The following is a 21,565-nucleotide window of genomic DNA, read 5'->3' as shown; positions in this document are numbered from 1 at the left end:
TCTCATGGATAAAGCATACTGCATTTGAAGTGCGTTGACTCCAAATAGTTATAAAAAAAGTTCATGTTTTGCTTACTCTACCAAAAGATTTGATAGACTAATCAGCTATAATTAATTAGCTACTCTTGCCAGTTTCATTCATATGCTCTATAAAAGGCAACATGGTTTACTGTTTAAATCAGGAAATCTATTCCTGGCACTGCTTCTGTTACATTTTGTCATTCTGAGGGACTTCCTCCATTGGACGGTTATTCATTTTCTGCTTCAGTTGACAAGCAGCACTGTATTTATATTTTTATTATATTACACTTAAGTAAATGTCATCATTATCTCTGGTGCTACATAACTACATACTTTCCAGACACATGGGTTAGACGGATAATGATCCTTGACTTCTGTTTTTCTTCTAACCTATGAGGCACCTTTTTTGTTTGCCAACTTGTTTGACCTTGCAAACTCTGTTCTCACTTTCTTGAGGTTTTCCCATACTCTAAAACCACAATTTGGAGAACCTGTGTCTGTGGAGCTGATATTTGGGTAGGGTTATGTAACTAAATGGTTTTGGGAAGATGGAATCAGTTCTAAGGAGATTGAGTGGTGGTAATAGGTCTCCTCAGGAAAAGCTCAGAAATAACTCAGAGGATATTCTTTCAGGGGTGAATTTATCAACCACTAGAATCTAATCCTCTTTGATGCAGACCTGATTACCTCATCTTATTGACAGCAGATCCATATGGTGACAGTGGTGGGGGGGGGCATAATTTTAAATTCGAAAGAGGATATATTAATCAAAATGAAAATTCAGTCATTTTAAATGAGATATTTAGCTATGATAAGAACCAGAATACTCACATGTAATTGACTGAAACATTGTTCCTAGTAAGCACATGTACTTGGGAAGGAAAATTATAATAGCACAAATGTATTTCTGAGGTTGAAATCAGATTAAGTTCATTAGAAATGTTTCTTCTGCTTTAAATAATGCATAATTTAGCACTGACTCCTGTAAACTCTTCGTGTTGCTTCAGTAGATGATTAGCATCCCTCCTGCCCTGGTTTAGCTCTAAGGAAGAAATTGTATCACTCAAGGAAGAAATCGTATCAGTCATATTTCTTTGTTTTGCAGGATGGGAGAGGGTTGCCTCACTATTGACTCCCATAGTGATTTACATGTTTTTTCATACTCCATTGAGGTAGAGAAAGGCAGATGTAATGAAAATATAAACTCTGACCTGTAAGGGTAAGAGCCATAGTATATAGATTTGAAGGATAAGTCTATTTAAATAGTGTTTTATTTTTCATTAAAACCATACATGGTAACCAATTCCCAATATTTGGGATATATGTTCTAGTTATTCTTGTATGTGCCCTATCCTTCATAAAATATGGTTTAAAATAGATCTTCATAAAATATGGTTTAAAATAGATCTTTTTCTTGTTAAGTGATAAAATGGCCAAAATGGCTTTTGTTCTTAAGTCTTCCTTTGAATCAGTGAAATAGGGACACCGAATAGGTGTCCACTTCCTAATCAGAAAGTAGATTGATAAGCCTGTAATCAGAAAAGGGCAGTTACATGAGTGATGTATTTTATAGCATAAAATAGCCTGATATACCCAATTCCGCACATTTTCCTAAATGGAAAGTATATATTGAAATGTACATCCTGTAGACCATTATAATATCTGAAACAACAATTCAGAATCAACCAAATATAATATGAAATGCAAGCCGATTAACAGAGAGCAAACCACTGGTTATGGTTTCATTTTGCCAGTAAAATCTTCAGTCTGAAAACCCTTTCTGTTCATTGGCTCGCTTCCAATTCAAAGAGTGTTCTGTCTCCTAAAATGGTTTATTACAGTTTATTTATGGCTGTCAGTAGGATGAGGATTCAACATAAATCTTATATTTTTAGGTATATGTCAGTTCCTGCCAGTGTGTTAAGGGAATACCCAAATATGCATCTAGAAATTGTTCAGAATTTTTCTAGAGATGATATCAATGATAATTGAAAGAGAAAAATAATAACTACATAAGGATTTTTATTCACTGATTCATTAGTCACAAAAGAAAAGCATTTGTAAGAGTTTAAGACTTAGAACATTCTCTTCAATGTACCTAACATGGGCAATTTATGGACTTCTTTCATCCTCTGTATGGTAATTACCTTTGAGATGTTTGTATTTTTATTTAACCAGATATTGGTTCTTTAGCTTATGCATGATGATGTCAGCTGTTCTCCAAAGTGATTTTTATTCTGTATCTAATATGCTTTTTAGGAGGTTAATAAAACATTTTGCTTTATGTTTGGGAAGGTTTATATTTTGGGGGATTGAAGTGATATTTGGGTTAAGAAATACTTGCCAAAAATGTTTTTAGAATTTTAAACTTATGCTTTGCTGATTGGGTTGACTTATAAATTAAAAAGTCATTGAAATATAATTTGGAGGTTTTCATGTCTTGCATATATTGACTTTGGTATGCTTTGTTTGGCTTTAACTGGTGTTTTGAGGCCTGCGGTTTGGTTTTAATAGGAATTGGCTTTTAAAATGAGTAGCTGTAAGCATTAGCATAAGCAATTTCAGGAGCTGTTTCCGCTGTGTTTAAATGTTAACATATGCAAAAATAAGTACTACTAGGGTAAAATTGTTTAATAATTTATGTGTCTTTTTGCTCATGGATATACAAGGTTGATCTCTTTTAAAATATATCCTATTGTGAATTAGGCGATTCATTTTCTATCACGATTTCCCTGTAAGACATGCTTACTACTTGCATTATGGGTTTTATGTACCCACAATTATTGTTTGCTTCCTTGAGTTTCAAGAAATTAGTTTGTTTGCCAGTACACACAGCACTTTCTGCATTAAGAGAATGCTTTGTCAGCTTTTTCATGTGAATAACAAAGTGAAGATATTCTTTTTAAAGGAATAAAAAAAATCGGAGATAAAAGTTGTGCTGGTTTTAGATATCTTTTGCATGTTACTATTATAAATCATTTTCTTTTGGGATATGCAGTGTGATGTGGAAATGCCCTCACTTATTTACCGGGGTAACTTCAGAATGAAAAAAAAAGAATGATGAGAGTCAAATTTGAGGAACACTATGGCTTGGGAGAAACATTTGTAACCTCAAAATGACATTTACAAGCCAATTAGTTTGGTTTTAATTCACTTCATTTTAACTTCATGAGGATGATGACAGATTGTATTTTCTGCTTGGCTAATCCCTGCATCCCTCTTCAGTTGTTTTTAGAGTCTGCTTTTCCAAGAATAAGCTCTGCCTTGTGGAAAGTTATACTCTTGAAATGAATGGTTTCAGATTTAACTTTGTATCCATGCAGTTTATTAGCCTTTAAAAAATCCAAGGGAATATAGGTGGCATTTGCCGTACAAGAGAAGAATGCTTTTAAGGCCTCTCTTTTGGGTATCAGTGGTTTGAACAAGCAGTGTTTTTTTCTTTCCTCTTTGTTCCAACCATCACATTTTGATTCCCTAACAACAAGAAATATTAGTAAGTAGTTTACACTACATTAAGACTGAAAGACGAAGTCCATACCACCTCAGAAAGGTGTTGTTAACTTAAATAACTGGAACTTTTTATGGACATGCATACTCATTTCATATCACTTGGACTTTTTTTTTCTAGTACCCACTATAGAATACCTTTTTATCCCAGAAAATGTAATGAGTTTGGGGTATATATTGGTGTTCCCTATGTATATGATTTCACCTAGAAAGTTTTATTTTATGTACCTCAGATTCTTTAGAACCAAACTCTCTGCAGTGTAAAATGTTCCTTTTTCCATATATTAAAAAAAAAAGTGTTTTAGTAGAACGTGGGTAAAAAATGGCCATTGCCTTTTTGATAAGAAAGTAACCTGTACAAAATATGTTGCTTTATGCCTTTTTAAAATTGATTTATATCATTATGTCTGGCAGAGAGGCTTTCAAGATATCATAAGTTGTTACTATCTAAAACTAAATCCTGAATATCTTTGAAGAACATTTTTTAGTCTAGTTATTCTGTTATGGAAAATGGAAAGTATCATCTTCTGCTTATGCAGATATGATAATAGCAAAATAATGTTCCTATTATGTCAGCAGGAGACCACATTTTCCAAGATTTCTTTTTTAAAGAAACATTAAAATTTGATTATTAAAACCAAATTATATAATTTAATAGCATTAAATGTAATAATAATGAAAATATTTCCTTAATTTTGAACTTCAGTGGATTGCAGTTGAAATAAGCAAATTAGAAATGGCCTTGTATTAGCGAAAGAATGGGGTACATTTAGTGTTGCCATCTCATTTACTTAATGTATACTGAGCACAACCTTTTAGCAAAGGAATTTGGGAAACACTGTTAAATAATTTAAATGTATACTTTCATTAGCGTTGCTTAGAACAAAGACTAGCATTGGTATCTACTGAAAGCTGAAGGCCAATGCAAAAGTCCAGAGAAATGTGATTACCATATTCTTAGCCTGCATATCATTAGAATAACCTACTTATTAGGATATCCTTGACTATTTTTAGGTTTTACCCTGGACCTTACTCTTTTTGGTGCAACTTGTCTTTTCCATGGGCAGATGCATTGCATAACTAGCCTTGACAATCCAGTGCCACTTTAATACCTTTCAGTTGAAGATGACTTTACTGGAGTATCTGGAGGCATCCTTAGTTTTTATCACTGCTACTGTAGAAAAAGAATCTTTAAGGGACAATGAGGCACTACTTTGTGCATGGAAGTAATACATAGCAAAATACATAAGTAAATGGAAACTTTCTACATGGGTGAAAGGTCATCACTAATAGTATACAAATATTATATTAACATAGAAATGAGGATGCAGATGTTATATTAACATTGTGATACAGTCGGTTATATTAACATTAAGATTTTATTGTTGGAATCTCTTATTTCCTGATGGAAAACCTTTAAATTGCTTGTTGCAACAGAAATCCAAAACAAATAAATATGTTAACATTTCCAGTAGCCTGAAAAGTTAACAATGGCATGTTGGGGGTTGGGGCAGAGAGAGAGAGAGAATGAATGTGAATTTAGTTTCTTTTTGATATAGTGTCTTCTACATTATTCTCAGATCACATAGCATAGAATACTGAATATTTCCAGGGCAATTTGAACAAATCTGTAGTAAATTGATGTCCTTTTTTTTCTGTTGATTCCTTTCAGTCATTTGGATGACTGAAATAATTTGATGTAACTGTCCCAAATTCACCCACTTAGGCAACATGGAGACCTCCAAAACATTCAAAACGATATCTATGTGTGCACATGGCCTGAATTTACCCTTTATACCAGATTATTTAGCATCTTGTACTAATCTCTCATGTCCTTTTATCACAATTTTTACTTCTGGAAAACAGCCGATTTATATTTTTTCTCTCTCATAGGAGTTGATTTGTTAAATGAATATTATTCGTTGTTATAGTTAAGTAATGTAGTTTCTCACTTGATTGTGGAGTTTAAATTATGAAGTATAATCTAACATGTTATTTAAGATTTGCATTGTGTTTGAGTTTCTATACCAAATTTGTTCAGAAGCATTTAAGTATAATCCTTGCCTAGATAACTGGGAATTTCTTTGCCGTTATTTTACCTAGGTGTTTTCTATCTAAGTGGGAGAACATAACATCTTAGGCCTATATAGTCACAATAAATTATGTTGAATGACGGATAGGACATCAGTAAATTGTTTAAACAACTGGGAAATGCATCTACCACATTCCAATGCTGAATGATACACAATAGATTTTTGTGAATGGTGTCCTTGGATCACTAAGAGTCCTATAGACTGTTAAGGAAAATGTATTAGACAAATAATTTGTTGCTTCTTTGTTACCGATTTAATCAAACTCAGCTCTGAATTATTAAATGAGATATTAGTAAGTGTTCTACAGTTGATATCTGCATTTCTTATGTGTCACAGAGGCGTGTAGTCTTAATCAAAAGCATTTTAAATATTTAGTGACAGAAAATGAGGATAAAATGGCATAAATAGTTTCAAAATTTCTGAGGTTTTTATTAAATCAGTGACAATGTTTGAAAGTAAAGCATATGTTGCTTATAGCTGGAACATTTTGGTTCATTTCACTGTATTCAAAGTAGAATTAACTATGTTTGATAAAAAAGATTATAGAAGATATCTGAGAACTTGCATATCTGAAAGCCTTAAAACTCAGTATGAGGAAAAGAGATTATAAGGTTAATACATATATTTCCCAATTAAGTAATTTCCCCATATAGAAATTCATGGGCCATTTAATATCTGAATTATGAAATAAAAGATGAGAATGCATTAGTTTAGAAAAATATTTGGGTAAAATAATAATGAATTGGGACCATGGTTGATTCTACTTAGTTCTTATAACAGCATGGTCATCCTTGTAAAAGTGACCAGAAGCTTTATAGTAGTCTTATGATTATACTTAAAAATAATTAAACTAATAATTAAGATAATAAGATACTCTTTGATTTATTGTCTTATGACAAATTCTGGGGGTACTAGTGGGTCATATGCTGTCCACTGCAGAGATGAGCAAATTGTTACAGCTACTAAGTGTTTGGGAATGCATGTATTATTAAAATATCACCTGGTGATTGAAACCCAGTGTCTTTACTTTTCAGAAATAATCAGCTGTTCTGTAGTATCATTCTTGTGAGTTATTTTTTTTCAATATTGCTGAATAAACTTGCCTCAGACTGAAGCATGGACAACCTGAAAAAGGGTTTTCTAATTTATCACCAGTGATATAAACTCAAATATGTAAAGTTGCTTTTGGTAAAATAAAACTAATATTTGAGTGGGGTAACCATGTTGTAGGAGCCTCACATATTCATCTTTTTTTTTTTTTACACAATAATTCCAGGGTAGTTAATCCTTATGGGAAGACTGAATCTTAGGAAGCTTTTCTAAACCCAAGATCACATAGCCAACAGAGAGATGAGCTAGAATCAAATTCAGGTTTATCTCTTCTCTGAGTCCATGCTATTTCCAACAGGAGTGCCCAATAAAATCTCGTGGCATAGTTTATGAGAACACTGAGGTTAGAGCAGAGATTCTGATTTCATTGGTCTCTGATGGGTCCATCACACCAGCAATTCTTAAGAACTCATCAGGTGAGACCATCATACAGCCACGGTAGTACTACCTGCAACAGAACAGTGTTTCCTTTGAGATATACATTTTGAGAGGATAAAATCTGAATCTGTTGTCCCAGGGCTTGTTCAGACGTCTAACATTTTCTTTCTGAAGAGGTAACTAAGGCTGCTGTTCAAATCTTTACTAACAGCCCTGTCCTTATTGAAAAGTGGTTCATCCACCAGTTAAAATAGAAATAGCCTGCTGTCACGTAAGACTGGCTACCAAAACCTTTGCTTTAGGATTAAGGGACTCCTGTCCACACAGCTCTTTCTCCCTCCATCCTTCCTTCTGTATATTACTTCACAGACGTGTTTGTGTTGGAATGCTGCTCACTCTTAAGCACTGATGCCACCAAAGGGTCCTCTAGGACACCCTCTGTGTGGAGGTAGTCCTTGACTCTTCATCCTTTTATTTATTTTTTCTTTATTCTCTTCCTTTCTCCCTTTGATCCTAACTAATACCCTGTGCCCTATCATCAGGGTTTTGGTGACCCCTTTTCCAACCAGTACCTATTTCTTTCACAGGCACAGCTGATAAAGCTGATAGAGCCTCTTATTGCAGAGAAATTCTCAATATTAACTAAAGGATAATGAAATAAAACATTTTTAAATGGCAGTAAAATAGTTTTTTTCAGAATATAAGTTTGTGATCCTATGAATGTATTTAAAAGAAGCAAAGGGCTTTAGTTAACGTCATAATATCTGATATTAATGCCACAAATAGGTTAGCTTTAATCACAAGCCATTTATCTAGGATTAGTTTTGCTAAGCAGCCTGTATTTCAGCCAGATATATGACTTTTAATGACAGAATACAGTGGTCACTGTAGCCTGTAGTGTCACTTTAGTTGTGAGGGGATCAAATTGGCAATTATACTCACAGATGCAATAAAATTTAATCTAATACTACATTTACTTAGCTCTATAGAAGGATAGAAGGCAGGGACTATGCTGGCATGAAATCTTTATGTCATTGGTGGCCCAGAAGCAACTGAAATATGCACGTGTGCCCTTCATGCAAATGGGGTGCATATGGTGAGAAGATCCTTGGTCACGGTGGGCCACTTGCCATAAAGAAGATGTAGCCTTGTCTTCGCACCAATATTTAATAGCATTCTAGTCACAGGTGATGAAGGCCAGTGTGCCACTCCATAGCTCCCGCTCTACCCCACTAGTCCAAAAGTAGTTGTACCTAGCAAACAAAAGAGACACAACACTCCACAATTATCTTCACCCCATAATTATAAGAAAATAAGATTCAGTGGTCATTTTTCCAGGCAAGTTTACATTATTAGCCCAGCCTTGATTTTAACCTTTTATTCATAGAGACAAATAGCCTTGGGTTGAAATCCTCTTTTGCCTTTATTTATTTTTTTTGTCTTATTTATTTATTTGAGAGAGAGAGAGAGCAGGGGGAGGGGCAGAGGGAGAGAATACCAATCAGACTTCCTCCTCAGTAGGCATCCTGATGCAGGGTTTGATCCTAAGACTCCCCAGCATCATGACCTGAGCTGCAGGTGGATGCCCAACTGACTGAACCACCCAGGAGCCCCCTGTTTTGCTTTTAATTAGTTAAATGGCACTGGGAAATGTTCTGAGCCTCTGTTTTGTTCGTGTTCAAAGTAGAGTCACTAATATCTATCTCATACCTCATACCTCATACATAATCGTTACTTCAAGGATTAAGTAACACCTATCAAGTATTGAGCCTCTAATATGCCTTCAGAAACAGTAGCTAAAACATATGTCAAGTGCCTGGAATACTGCAGAAATTAAGTGTTATTTCCCTTTCTATTCTATAAATTATCTTAATTAGAGGGAGCTGATCTTCTAATTATCTTGCTTGCACATAGGATAAATGCTGACTCTCTTAAATAATTTTCCATTTAAAATCTTCCTGTTCTCCCTGTGACCTTCCAACTTTTTACAGTTTCCTGATCTGAGGCATATTGCTGGTTCACAGCTGGATTTCTGGGTGGTAGTCCTTGACATTATTAAGCTCCAGAGTATCATACTCCACTGTAGACTCAAATTACACACATGCACACGTGCCTACACACACACACAAAGTCACAGTTTACTGAAGATTTCTAACAAGTCTCCTGAAGGCTGGTTTATAATTATAATACCATATTCTTATAGCTGTCATAGTATTTGTGAGACACTAAGGAGCACACTTGTGAAAATATAAGGAGTTTTCTTCTGCAACCATAACTTTATTTAACATTGTGTGGGTGGTTGAACTGGTTCCCAAAAATTTCAGAAAAATTCTTATCTTCTGAAACCAAGAGTAGCATTTGTATAGAAATGTCGATGTAATTTGGTGTAATATTTACTGAAAATTTATAAGCACTGGGCACAGTAATTAACACTTTATAGGTATAAATTAATTTTATCCTCACAACAGCCCTAGGGCGCAAACACTATTACTATGGCTGTTTATAACTAAAGGGTTTAAGTAACTTGACCACATCCCTTAGCTAGTGAGTTGAAGTTGAGATTTCCTGCTTATAGCTACTACAGAAAATAATTGTACTGCAGAATATTTCTGTCCTCTTCCCTAAAGGTTTTCCTTTGCACTGATTGAAAAGTTACTCACTTTATTACAAGGCTAATTGCGTTAGTTTTAAAATGGATGGGCATCAATCCATTGATTCCAAATGTACTGGAAATAAATGCAAAAGTCACACAAACCGGAGCTAGACTAAGAGAGACACTGCATTCTTTTTACCACAATGTCTCCCTCAGAGAATAAATAATCAAAATGGAAAGGTGTTTACAAATCTTGCAAGTTTGGGATCCTATCCAAGTCACACTAAAGTTATAAAAAGGAAATAGTAACCAGCTATGAATATATTCCCTTCTATTGTCTTTCTTGGTTAATTCCAGAAATACAAAGAGATGGCAAAGACTTCACGTAAGGTATGTCAAACCATCTCACTTTCTCATGTATTTGCTCAATCAGCTTGTGATGTGAACATCTTTTAAGTAGATGCAAATGTCTGGTATATGTATTAGCAAAAATAAATAAATACAATAGAGAGAGAAGGTTATTATCTTAACAAGGACTAAGTAAAAAGGTACGTTTTACCTAGGCCTGAATGTATAAGTTTCTCTGTATGGCACATTTCTTTGCATGGATTTTTTTTTTTATTTGGGCCAATTGAGAATTTGGGTCTGTAGAGAATCTCTTGGGCAAGTGAACACCTTGGAAAAGTCTTTAAAAACTGTTCCATTGAGGGCACCTGGATGGCTCAGTTGGTTAAAAGGTTGTCTCTTGATTTTGGTTCAGGTCATGATCTCAGGGTTGTGAAATCAAGCCCCATGTGTGGCTCTGTGCTCAATGTGAGTCGGCTTGGGATTCTCTTTCTTCCTCTCCCTCTGCCTTCCCCCTGGCTTGTGCACATTCTCTCTCTCTCTGTATCTCTCTCTCTTTTTCAAAAATAAATAAATAAAATCTTAAAATAAAACCCTGTTTCATTAATATTTTATCAGTAGAGACACTTTAGGTGAAAGCATTCAAAGTGGAATGAATATAAACACACCTCAGGGAAAGCAGATCTTTTGAGATCTCTGAGGAACCATTTCAGTTTATTTAAAATTAGTACTATTCAGGGGTGCCTGGCTGGCTCCGTCAATAGAGCCTATAGATCTTGATCTCAGGTCATGCGTTTGAGCCCCATGTTGGGTATAGAGATCAGTTTGAAAAATGATTACAAAATTAATACTATCCATGGGCAGAAGAACATGGGGAAGACCTTGGTAAATGTACCTCATGTCACCTAAAACATAAGAGTTGATTATGATATTGTTATTGTTGTTAAAGGGAGTCCGAGAGATAACAGGAGATAGAGAGGGACTAGTCTAGAAAATAGAGATCTTTGAGCACTTAGGGATTTAGAGAAAGTTGGTACAGGAGCCAGGTTAAAAAAGGCTAAAACTAAGGACAAATCCTACCCATTTCCAAATTTAATGAATAAATATAAAGATAAGATTTAAGCTCCCACATAAAAATTAAATAACTGCATGTAATTTCCTCTGTAGTATTTATTATAGTTCCACTTTTTCTTCCATCAAAGCGTATAAGCACTGCATGTGAAAAATAAGAAAAAAATAAATCACAAAATACAAAATATTAAGGAACTAGGAGAAAAGAAATTAATCTTTGAATTTTTATATCTTAAGTTAATTTGCTTGTTTAAAATATTAGTTGTAGCAAGATTTCAGTAAGATTTGATTTGAATTTTCTATTAAATGATAGTATCAGTATATTCATAGTAAGTGGAAACATATTTTAAGCAAAAAAAAAATATTGCAGAATGAAAAAAGATAATTCCTCTCTTCTTTTTCACTTTAATCTTAATATATACCAGTGGGGAAAATGGCAGCCTGAGGTAACTGATGCTTGAAAGAATGTTCTCATTTGTTTAAAGTAATCTTTCTTCAGATTGATCAAGAGGCACTGAATAGCCATAATATTTCTGAGAACTCCAATCTTGCAGAAGGAATGGAAACTTTTAAAATTAGAATTTATTATCAGAACCTAAACATTGGTTACTTAGATAAGCCAAATTCCATCATTATTATAGAGTAGTATTATTTTAGCTAATGTGTCTTACTGAATAGAATGCATATAGATTACCCCCCCCCGAAAAAAAGAATTTGTGGAGCACAAATGTTGGACAGGTGGCTAGATACACTTGGAGTTTTTTTTTCCAGTGGGTGTGTGTGTATGGGGGCCTTTAACCACACCAGAAATAACCCAGAAAATTTTTAGCTCCTACTTCTAATTGTGGTATTGTAATTTGTTTCAGACACTAAAAAAGCTTTTTAAATTTATTTGCCTCAGGGTCATTATTTTATGAAGTATAAATTCATTTTTAATTCATCAAGCACCTATTGATTGACAACTTTATGTAAGAAAGAGTGTTTTCTACTTCAAACACATCACAAAGAAAAAGACGTAGTCTTCCAAGGAATCGACAATTTAGTATCAGCCAATAAGCTAGTACTTGGATAACTATTGCTCATGACAAAATGTGATCTGATCCCCACAAATTAATTAACCTGTAGTAGAATATTTTGAAAAGTATGGAACCTGTTTGGGAAACATTTCCCCTTCTAGTCAATGACCAACAGTTTATGCCAAGCGAAAATGTGGATGTGTCATAATCCTTTAGATGTTAAATAAAGCAAAACTGTCTGTATGGTTGTCCTTACTCTGCTTCCCTAATTTTATTCGCAGGACTTAAATACATAAATCTATATATAGTGAAGGGGATTTGGAGCAGGTAGCTAACCTGCTATTCTGTTTTCTTATTTCTTTCAAATCCATTGATTTCTTAAATAATAAATTCCATCACCATTTTCAATAAGCTTTGGTAGTCATTGCTTTCTTTTTAACGTATGTGATTTCTAATAAAAAGTTCTGGATTTTTTCATTCAGCTTTAAAGGTATTCTTTGGAACAATAGTCATTGTAAATCCACACATGTGCACATATACACAGACATACATAGGTTTGAATAGTACATTTTTTAAAAAAAGATTTTATTTATTTGAGAGAAAGGGCAAGTGGAGGGGAGAGGTGGAGGGAGAGGGAGAAGCAGGCTCCCCGCTGAGCAGGGAGCCCACCTGATGTGGTGCTCCATCCCAGGATGCTGGGATCATGACCTGAGCTGAAGGCAGACACTTAACCCACTGAGCCACCCAGGCGCCCCTGAATAGTGCATTTTTAAGTTAAACCTAGTACAATAAATCACCTCCAACACGAGAAAAAGCTCTTTAAACTATTTTAAGTGAACATTTACAAGAGAAATTGGCCTGTAATACACCTCAGGTTCTTAACCTTTTTGAGAGCTATAGAAAAGCTGCTTCTCTATAAAGGTAACATATATTGCCAATAAAATATATAAGGGAGGACATCTACTTGTAAAACTCAGAAAACGATTTAGTAGGAACAGTTGTTTTATTAGCCTTCTGCTCTTTAATGACTGAAACCATCCTGGGGCTATTTAAAAGATGATTTAATTTGTCCTCCAAACACATGGATGAGTTCAGGGTGTTTCTTTTTCTCCCACAAATCAACCACGTCTGCATTGACTTTAAAGGAATGGATCAGGAAGCTCTGTAGTAATAAATCAGTCTTTTAAATTACCTTAAGCTGGTAATTTAAACAGCTCTAAACATAGAGAAAATGAAGTATTAGAGCTATTTTTAATAAAATATTCCATCAATTTATTGCCTTGAAATTTAAGGTCGTTTCAAATGTAATTTTAATGTAAACCATATCTGAATATAAGCCGTATCTGAAATTCGTAGGCAGCTATTCTGTGTCATTAGCTTACACTCTCAAAAGAGTGATCATTTGAACAAATGTCTTCATCGAGATAGCCTCTTCCAGTTGTCCCTTGAATGGTCAGTGACGCCATCACTCAGTTGCTCAAAGCAGAACCTGCATATCCTCCTTGATTCCCCAATCTCTGTCAGCCCAAAATTTAACTCCATCACAGTGCCTTGTGGGTTATCCTTTCAGACTCTCTTTGTAAGTTTTTGATATCTCTCCACCTTTACAGCCACCACCCTAGTTTAAGCCATTCTCATCTCTTTCCTTGACCACAGGAAGAGTTGCTAACTGCTGGCCCTGCTTCTGTTCTGGCTTTACCCCCAGTCCCTTTTGTAAACAGTATCCCAAGTGATACTACACTATTCAGACCCAGAAACTTGCTGTTCTGACAATCCAGAATGCTTTTCTTTCATCTGCCCTTCACAGCTGAGTAAGCTAAGCCCCCAAAAGATTACACACTTTGGAAGTTTAAGCAGGATCAAAATAGCATGTTTCTTTGGTCCTAGATACATGTTCAAATCATTCTTAGTCTTTTGTTTTAAATTTGTCTTGATGGTATTTCATATTATGCACATTGCATTTGAAGTCAGCCTTTTTGCTTTGATATTCTTGTGGTTTTTAATCAGAATATATAATGCGTATGTGAGAAAAGAAATATTTTTCATTAATAACTGCTAAAGGAGAGCATGGCCTGTGAAATTATTTGTCTTCTATTTAAGGTACCTTAGAAAAATGATCATTTTCACGATTTTTGTTAGAATATGTTCAGAATTGGTTTTTACTCTGAAAAGAATTACCATGTTGCTATTTAATATTTAGATCAAACCGGAATTCAGCACATGACACTAATAACTTCCTAACTTTCTTTTTGGGAGCACACATGAATAGTGACAGTATTAAGATATCAATTAAGGCATCTTGCTATTCTCTCAGGAGAATACCATATATTTGGGGAATAAAGAAAAAGTAGAGCAGACATAGATAATTTTGTTTCTTTCAAGAATGGTTCAGGGGATCTTTTCCCATATCTTAAAATTGTCAGTGTGTGTTTCTGTCTGTATTTTAGTTTGATCTCTGATTTAGGTGAAGTAAGCAGTAGTAGTGCCTTATTGTGTGTGTGTGTCTGTGTCTGTGTACATACATATGTACACTTATGGGGCAATCCCACTGATGCATGGAGAGATAGAATAAGAGAAGCAAGGCAGGTACATACACACCGGAAATTTGATTACACAGTAGAGGACTGACACATTCCGAAGAATTAGGAAGACAAGGAGATGACTGGGGTAGCTAGGAGCAAATTGCTGCCACAGTTTACTCTCCATATAATCACATGATGCATCTTTATTTAGTACCTACAGTATTCCAGGTATATTTGAGTTACATATATGGATCTAAGAATAAGACATCACTCTATTAGAATATGCTATGCAAGAATCATTGATTTTTGTCTTCAAAATCTGTTCCATTGCTGATGGTTTTCTGGTTTTTTTTTTTTTTTCATACCAAAGTAAACAAGAACATTGGCCTTCTTTTGTTTAACTTTGTGTCAGTGATATACAATGTAATGTCAAACTCCTTAGCTCTCTGGGAAGAATTAATTCCGATTTATATTCTGGTGGAGTTTGTTCCTACTGTATACTGCTGGTTTATCTTAATACTGTTGGTAGTTGTAGACTTGTCCAGCCAACTCACAGATGGTGACTTTCTCATGTGCAGGACTCATTCATGTTCACAGCTGAACTCCAGGAGCCTCAGAGAGTGTCTCCTTTTTAGCTGGGTGCACAATAAATGTTTGTTGAAGGCATGATGGAGGGAAGCCTGGTAATGTGTACAAAGACTAATTCAGGATTTTAGAGTTCTAAGGAGGCTTGATCATATAAGCTGTCAGCAAGCCAATAGGTTAAATTCACTGATGAATACAGGGAATTCATAATATTAAAAAGTGACTGAATGGTCAGTATCTCAGTATTGGAGTTGTTCTGCCTCACATGTTGCTTCTTCTCATTGGCTCTTTTTGTCTGTTTAAGCTGGAAAAAGGTCTTCCTGATGATTTTCATCGAAATAAAAGAATACTGGTAAAGGTGATCTTAAAAGTTAAGATATTACATGTGCTAAATTGTAGACCTTAGCTTTGATTTACAAGAAGCTGCTTGCTGGTCTTAAGAAATAGTAAAATAATTTATTGCTAAACTAAATGATAATCATATTCAGTATTGTGGGATAACCTATTATAACAAATCAAATTTATCTGAAAAGAAATAATAGCGCATCTCACAGAAGGGATTAAGTGATTGCGCTAGAGAAGTTGATAGTGATAGGGATTAGAGAGAGATAGAGATAGAGATAATAAGAGAATAAGAATGTTGCTGGAGTACTTTCTATGTGGATCATATAATTTTATAAAAATCCTTTTGGTAATTTCTATAATAAAGATTATTCCAATTAGAAATGTAAAACACATTTTTGTCTCATTGGATTTTATTATTACTGTGTACACTTAAAACAATACACACCACATTACTTTTTAGGTCAGTGCATACACTCTGAGGAGAGAGCTATATAAATATACAGACCATGATTTATTTGAAAAAAATTATGTGGTGCTTGTAAAGGAGAAGATAACATTACAAGCAATTTCTTAGATAAAATATAAGTGACCACATATTTAAACTGAAATACAAATTGAAATGTGTAATTATAATTGAAATGTTTTCTCACAACTCTGTTTGAATGGGAGATAAATAATCTATGAAATCTGTGAATAATTTTATTTCAGAAGGTAACTTTAAAAAATGTCAAAAGTCTCATGATAAAAAAAAGATACTTGAGTACGTAGATCATTTGTTAAAGATTTTTTAAAATCCTATGGAAAGGAAATATGCAACAAAAAACACTTTGCTGCAGCTACCAAAAAATCTGCATGAAGAAAGCAATGGCAAATGAATACAGATGTTATGTGTCACTATGTCTGAACAATATTTTTCATGGTTCCCAACTAATAGTGATTTCCTTGTGTGAAGTTAAGTCAATAATGAGTGAAGAGGAATAGGATGACTTTCATCTGTTTCTTGGGACTTATTGAGCTGCTGTGCCACCTATGAGTGGAATAATAAAATAATTACTATATCACTGATTGGTTTAAAATATCTATTTAAATCCAGTCAAATTTACTACAATAGCCATTTAACAAAAATAATCAGTGACCATAAAGATAGTGAATGTATGGGGACGCCAACACAGAATTTCATCATAGACCAAGTGAAAACCAGGTTACTAGATGAGTTTTATTTTTGAGTAGGAAGGTTTTAGCCTCTTTGTGGTCAGTAGAATAGTGGCTTCCCAAAGATGTCCGTGTCCTAATCCCTGGAACCTATGAATATAGTCTGTTACATGACAACAAAGAATTAAGGTGGCAGATGGAATTAAGTTTATTAATTAGCAGACTTTAGAATAGGGAGATTTTCTGGATTATCTGAATGGGCCCTATGCAGTCATGTAGATACTTAAAAGCATAAGAGAGAAGCAGAAGAGTAGGTCAGAGTAATGCACTTTGAGAAAGACTACAGCCTTGGGGCACCTGGGTGGCTCAGTTGGTTAAGCGTTTGTCTGCCTTAGGATAAGGTCATGATCTCCAGGTCCTAGGATGGAGCCCCATGTCGGGCTCCCAGCTCATTGGGGAGTCTGCTTCTCCTTCTCCTTCTGCCTCTCCCCCTCCTCCTTTTCTCTTTTGCTCTCTCTCAAATAAGTAAATAAAATCTTAAAAAAAAAAAAAAGGCTACACCCTCTGTTGCTAGCTTTGAAGGTATAGGAAGAGGCCAGTGGGCCAAGGGATATGGGAGTCCTCTAAGAGCTAGAAGAGGCAAAGAAAGTGTCTCACTCCTAGAGCCTTCAGAGAATAGCTGCCTTGTGGATGCTTCATTTAGCGTCTTGAGAACCAGGCAGACTAACCTACTTAATTATAAGAGAATACATTTCTGTTGTTTTAACCCATGAAGTTTTTGGGAATTTGTTAAAGTGACTGAAAATTAATCTGGCTTCCTTAGGGTTTTCTGCTGTCCAAATGTTGGCTTAGCTTGTTTATTGTGCTACCCATATAGTTTTGGGGCCAGTTGAACTCCCCTCAATGGGAGTCATCCAGCAGTGCTCACCTCCGTAGGACTTAAATCACAGGAGGTACCAAGACAGAAGCTTTCCCCCTCACTCTAGACCTTATTTATTTTTCCAAAATCCACTATTTTTTAAGATTTTATTTATTTATTTGACAGAGAGAAACACAGTGAGAGAGGGAACATAAGCAGGGGGAGTGGGAGAGGGAGAAGCAGGCTCCCCACCGAGCAGGGAACCCAATGTGGGGCTGGATCCCAGGGCCCTGGGATCATGACATGAGCCGAAGACAGATGCTTAATGGCTGAGCCACCTAGGTGCCCCTAAAATCCACTATTTTGAAGGATGATTGGCATTTAGATTTATTACTCTCTTCAGGGGAAACTATTCTGCATCTCTGAGCTGGTAGTATCCTATGACAATTGTATCAATGTGCAATAGTCATTATAGCCCATATATTCTGGATTATTCAATTTTTATTAGCAGCATCAACTCCCTGACCTATGTTGGATTACATCAAACCCAGGTCTCATCCAAAACCTTTTTTGTAGTAATGGTCAGATGCAGATCTCCTTCCAGAATTCTCATTGGCTTCACTTTTTGTATTCTTACACAGTCATGCACACATACATGGCTGTATAGTTATGTGCACACACCATTCCCCACCAACCCTACCCCTCAACACCCAAAATTGAGCAAAAATATGCACAGGGCATAAGGATGTCTAATTCCATGCTGGAAATAAAGTCTTTATCAAATAAAGCTAATTGCAGAATGTAACTGCTCCCATCCTTAAGACAGACCTTTATATGAGCATGAAAAACAGTTTGGTTCTTTGGGGAAGCATCTGAAATTTCTCCTTTGCAAAAAAAGTCTTTGCTTTGCATTTGCATATCCAAATGCTGATTGAAAAGGTGAAGGTTTGCCCAGTAAGAAGGGATAATCTCCCCTGGAAGTTTAAAATATCTTCATTTCTTTTGGAAAACCACTTTCCTGAAGTCCTTTTAAATTCAAAATTCTTGTTTTTACTTACTTTTCCCATCTGATAGGTAATGTCATTTCCCCCAAATGAATAAAAGCATAATATGGTTAACAAGAAGAATAAGAATCCATAAAAAAATTTTTAATTCCTATCGTAAACAATCTTAAACATGCCTCTTTATTTGATGGTAAGTTTTCTGAGATTGCATGCTTAAAGCACATCTTGATAAAATAATAACCATTAATATTTGGTTATTAATAAATAACCTAAAATAATTAGGACAGTGACTAATGTATTCTAAAACACATGATTTTATTATCATGTGTTTTAGAATACATTAGTCACTGTCCTAATTATTTTAAAAGCGGCCTCCCTTTAATTCCCCAGCTTGGTAGGATTTTCTCCCTAAAAAAGCCTCAAACTAAACTACTAAGTACTCCCTGTCTAGTCCACAGTTCTGCTGTAAGATTCTGACCTGGATAAATTAATAATGATGCAAAATAAAGTGACCTAGAAATCTAGCTAATCTTATCAGCATTCATTCTTAATTGAGACAGTCTAATTACTCAGATAATTGGGGGGCTTGTTGCTTACTTTTAATTACTGTAAAAATAAGAAAGAAAAGAGAAGAATTTATGCTGCTCTGTTAAATCTTGTGCCCTATAAAACTGGATATACGTTTTTATGACCTATTTAGCTTATTCACTTTATCAGTGAATACAACACAATATAATGTGTTTCTAATTTCATAATATATTTGTGTGGCTTTTTATAACCATAAAGCATCATCTTCATGCACAAGCATATTTTTGGTTGGATGAGTTTATGTACTTTGTTTAGATAATTAAGCATTTTAGAAGATCAGTGGTTTAGCTTTGAGGTTTCATAAATAGGAAGCTTGGGGAACAATTCTTCATTGTACATGAAACAATTTATTTTGCATTAGTCAGTACACTACCTCAAAGAACTCCACTGAAAAAATAAATCCAGATTAACTTAAAATGTGCATGGAATTAGTGTTTTAGTGTAATTTGCTGTGGACTTAAACAGCTTTAAAGGAGAAGTTGTGTCTCAGAAATTGTTCTCTTTCCCTCAGGGTTTAGTCCCATGACTTGCATGAGAGGGTATGTAGGAAATGCTGATTACATTATTGAAATTATTTTAATAAGTTATTTTAGCAAAATGAAGTAGATAAGTATTTTTTAATCACAAATTTGGAACCCTTACCTACTAGAAGGCCATTTTCCTGCTAAGGAGTATAAGACATCTTTAACCTTCACCCATCTTTCTGATGGCCGTATCATCTTAAATTGACCTTGCTATGTTCTTTGCCACTTCATGTATTTCCCATTGACAATCCTATATTTACTTGGTTCAAGGATGGGACCCATATCATAATATCACATATTGCAAGTATAAACTAAAGCCCAGTGTGGTAATTTGAATGGAATTAAACTCTAGATAGAAAAAGAACTCAGGTATGGAGATATTGATATATTGTGGGAGCAGACCAGATGCGTACCTTTTAAAAGTGGAGTTACTCAGAAAATTGAACATTGAAAACTAACAAACACCACTCATGAGGAGGTAAAAAAGGAAAAGGAAAGAAAGGAAAATGCACCCCATCTAATAATGGACCATTTCCTTCAACTAGTATAAACTCCAAACTTTTACTCAATTCTAGGTTTAGTTTAGTGTAGAAAGGCCCACAAAATCCTCCAGGGAAAACTGATTATCACCTGAAACAGAACTTGTAATTTATTGAGCAAAGGAGAACACCACTTTCACAGATTCTTTATAGCCTGCCAAGAGAGGAGCATCAGGGAAGGGTATTTACAGAATTTTACAGGCTGTACTGGGTGGTCTGGGCAGAGACTGGTCAGATGGGCTAACGCGATGGGTTGCTTTTACGGGCTTTGGTGTTATCTTGGAACATGTGGGACTGAACAAGTCACTGGGAAACTATTTGAACTTGAACATGTTTTGCAAGTTGAGGGTTTACTTTACGGAGCTGATTATGTTCCCCCTCATGGGATGTCACGCTAGACCCTAGTACTGTTTGACATAAGGGGCTCTATTGGGTCTCAGTTTGTAGAGCATTCTGTATTAATTCTTTGGTTACAGAAATGGATTAGAGTGCTAACTTAGCTCACACCCAGTGAGAAATTCTCCTCTTCTTAGTTCTCCATTTAGAATGACTTACTACAGTAGTACTCTATGTGTAGAAGTTAAGAGCATGGCCTCTAAATCAGCACTGTGTTTCTTTGAATCCTGGCTCTGTGCTACTTATTGGCTGTGTGGCCTTGAGCAATTACATGACCAGTTGGTGCCTCCGTTTCCTCATCTGTGAAATTTGGTCACTAATAATAAATGGGCTAATGTCTGTGAAATACTTATAATAGTATAGGTGTCAGTAAGGGCTAGCTATTATTATTCATGCTATTTCTGATTTTTTTAAATGATGTTTATATTTATTTAATTAAATTTCTGTTTCCCCTCTTGTAAAAAGCTGGGAGAAAAGGTTAGGAAATGGACTTGTATAATTTATTTCTATTATTAATGTCTTATATTAAATTAGCAGTTGGACTGATAGGCCACAAAAAGGAAACCTATCTTAGGGGGTATAAGGAATGCATATAGTAGAATATGCCATCAATTAATAATGGCATTAAAGAATGAAGCAAAGAGCTACTTAAATGATCTCAGGGAGGAATCAGACACTTTTTTTGCAACAGTATCTGCTTTAGGGAAGAGCTAGTGATTTACCATAGCAAATTACGAGTGGCCAACCAGGGCCCTCATCAGTTAGATTCTGAAGGGGTCTCCTCTATTTCTGTCTTTCCATTCTGTGTTCTCCTAGACCAGTTTTAGTTTTTTCTCTTACTAATCCCAGCACTGGGTATGATAAAATCACTGGGAATATCAGAGAATTATTGGCCTAGTTAGGGGGAACTTGAGATG

General features: G+C 35.1%; 1 protein-coding gene across 4 annotated transcripts in view; it reads left to right on the top strand.

The window, feature by feature from the left end:
- DMD (dystrophin) overlaps positions 1-21,565 on the top strand; it is a 2,197,254-nt gene that overhangs the window by 552,716 nt on the left and 1,622,973 nt on the right. The gene's annotated exons all lie outside the window — the stretch shown is intronic.

Source organism: Lontra canadensis, unplaced genomic scaffold (genome assembly GCF_010015895.1).
Source record: "Lontra canadensis isolate GAN:19392208 unplaced genomic scaffold, GSC_riverotter_1.0 scaffold86, whole genome shotgun sequence".
NCBI classification, from domain to species: Eukaryota; Metazoa; Chordata; class Mammalia; order Carnivora; family Mustelidae; genus Lontra; species Lontra canadensis.
The sequence above is the reverse complement of the archived record's forward strand: the minus strand, read 5'-3'. Positions and strand labels throughout refer to the sequence as shown.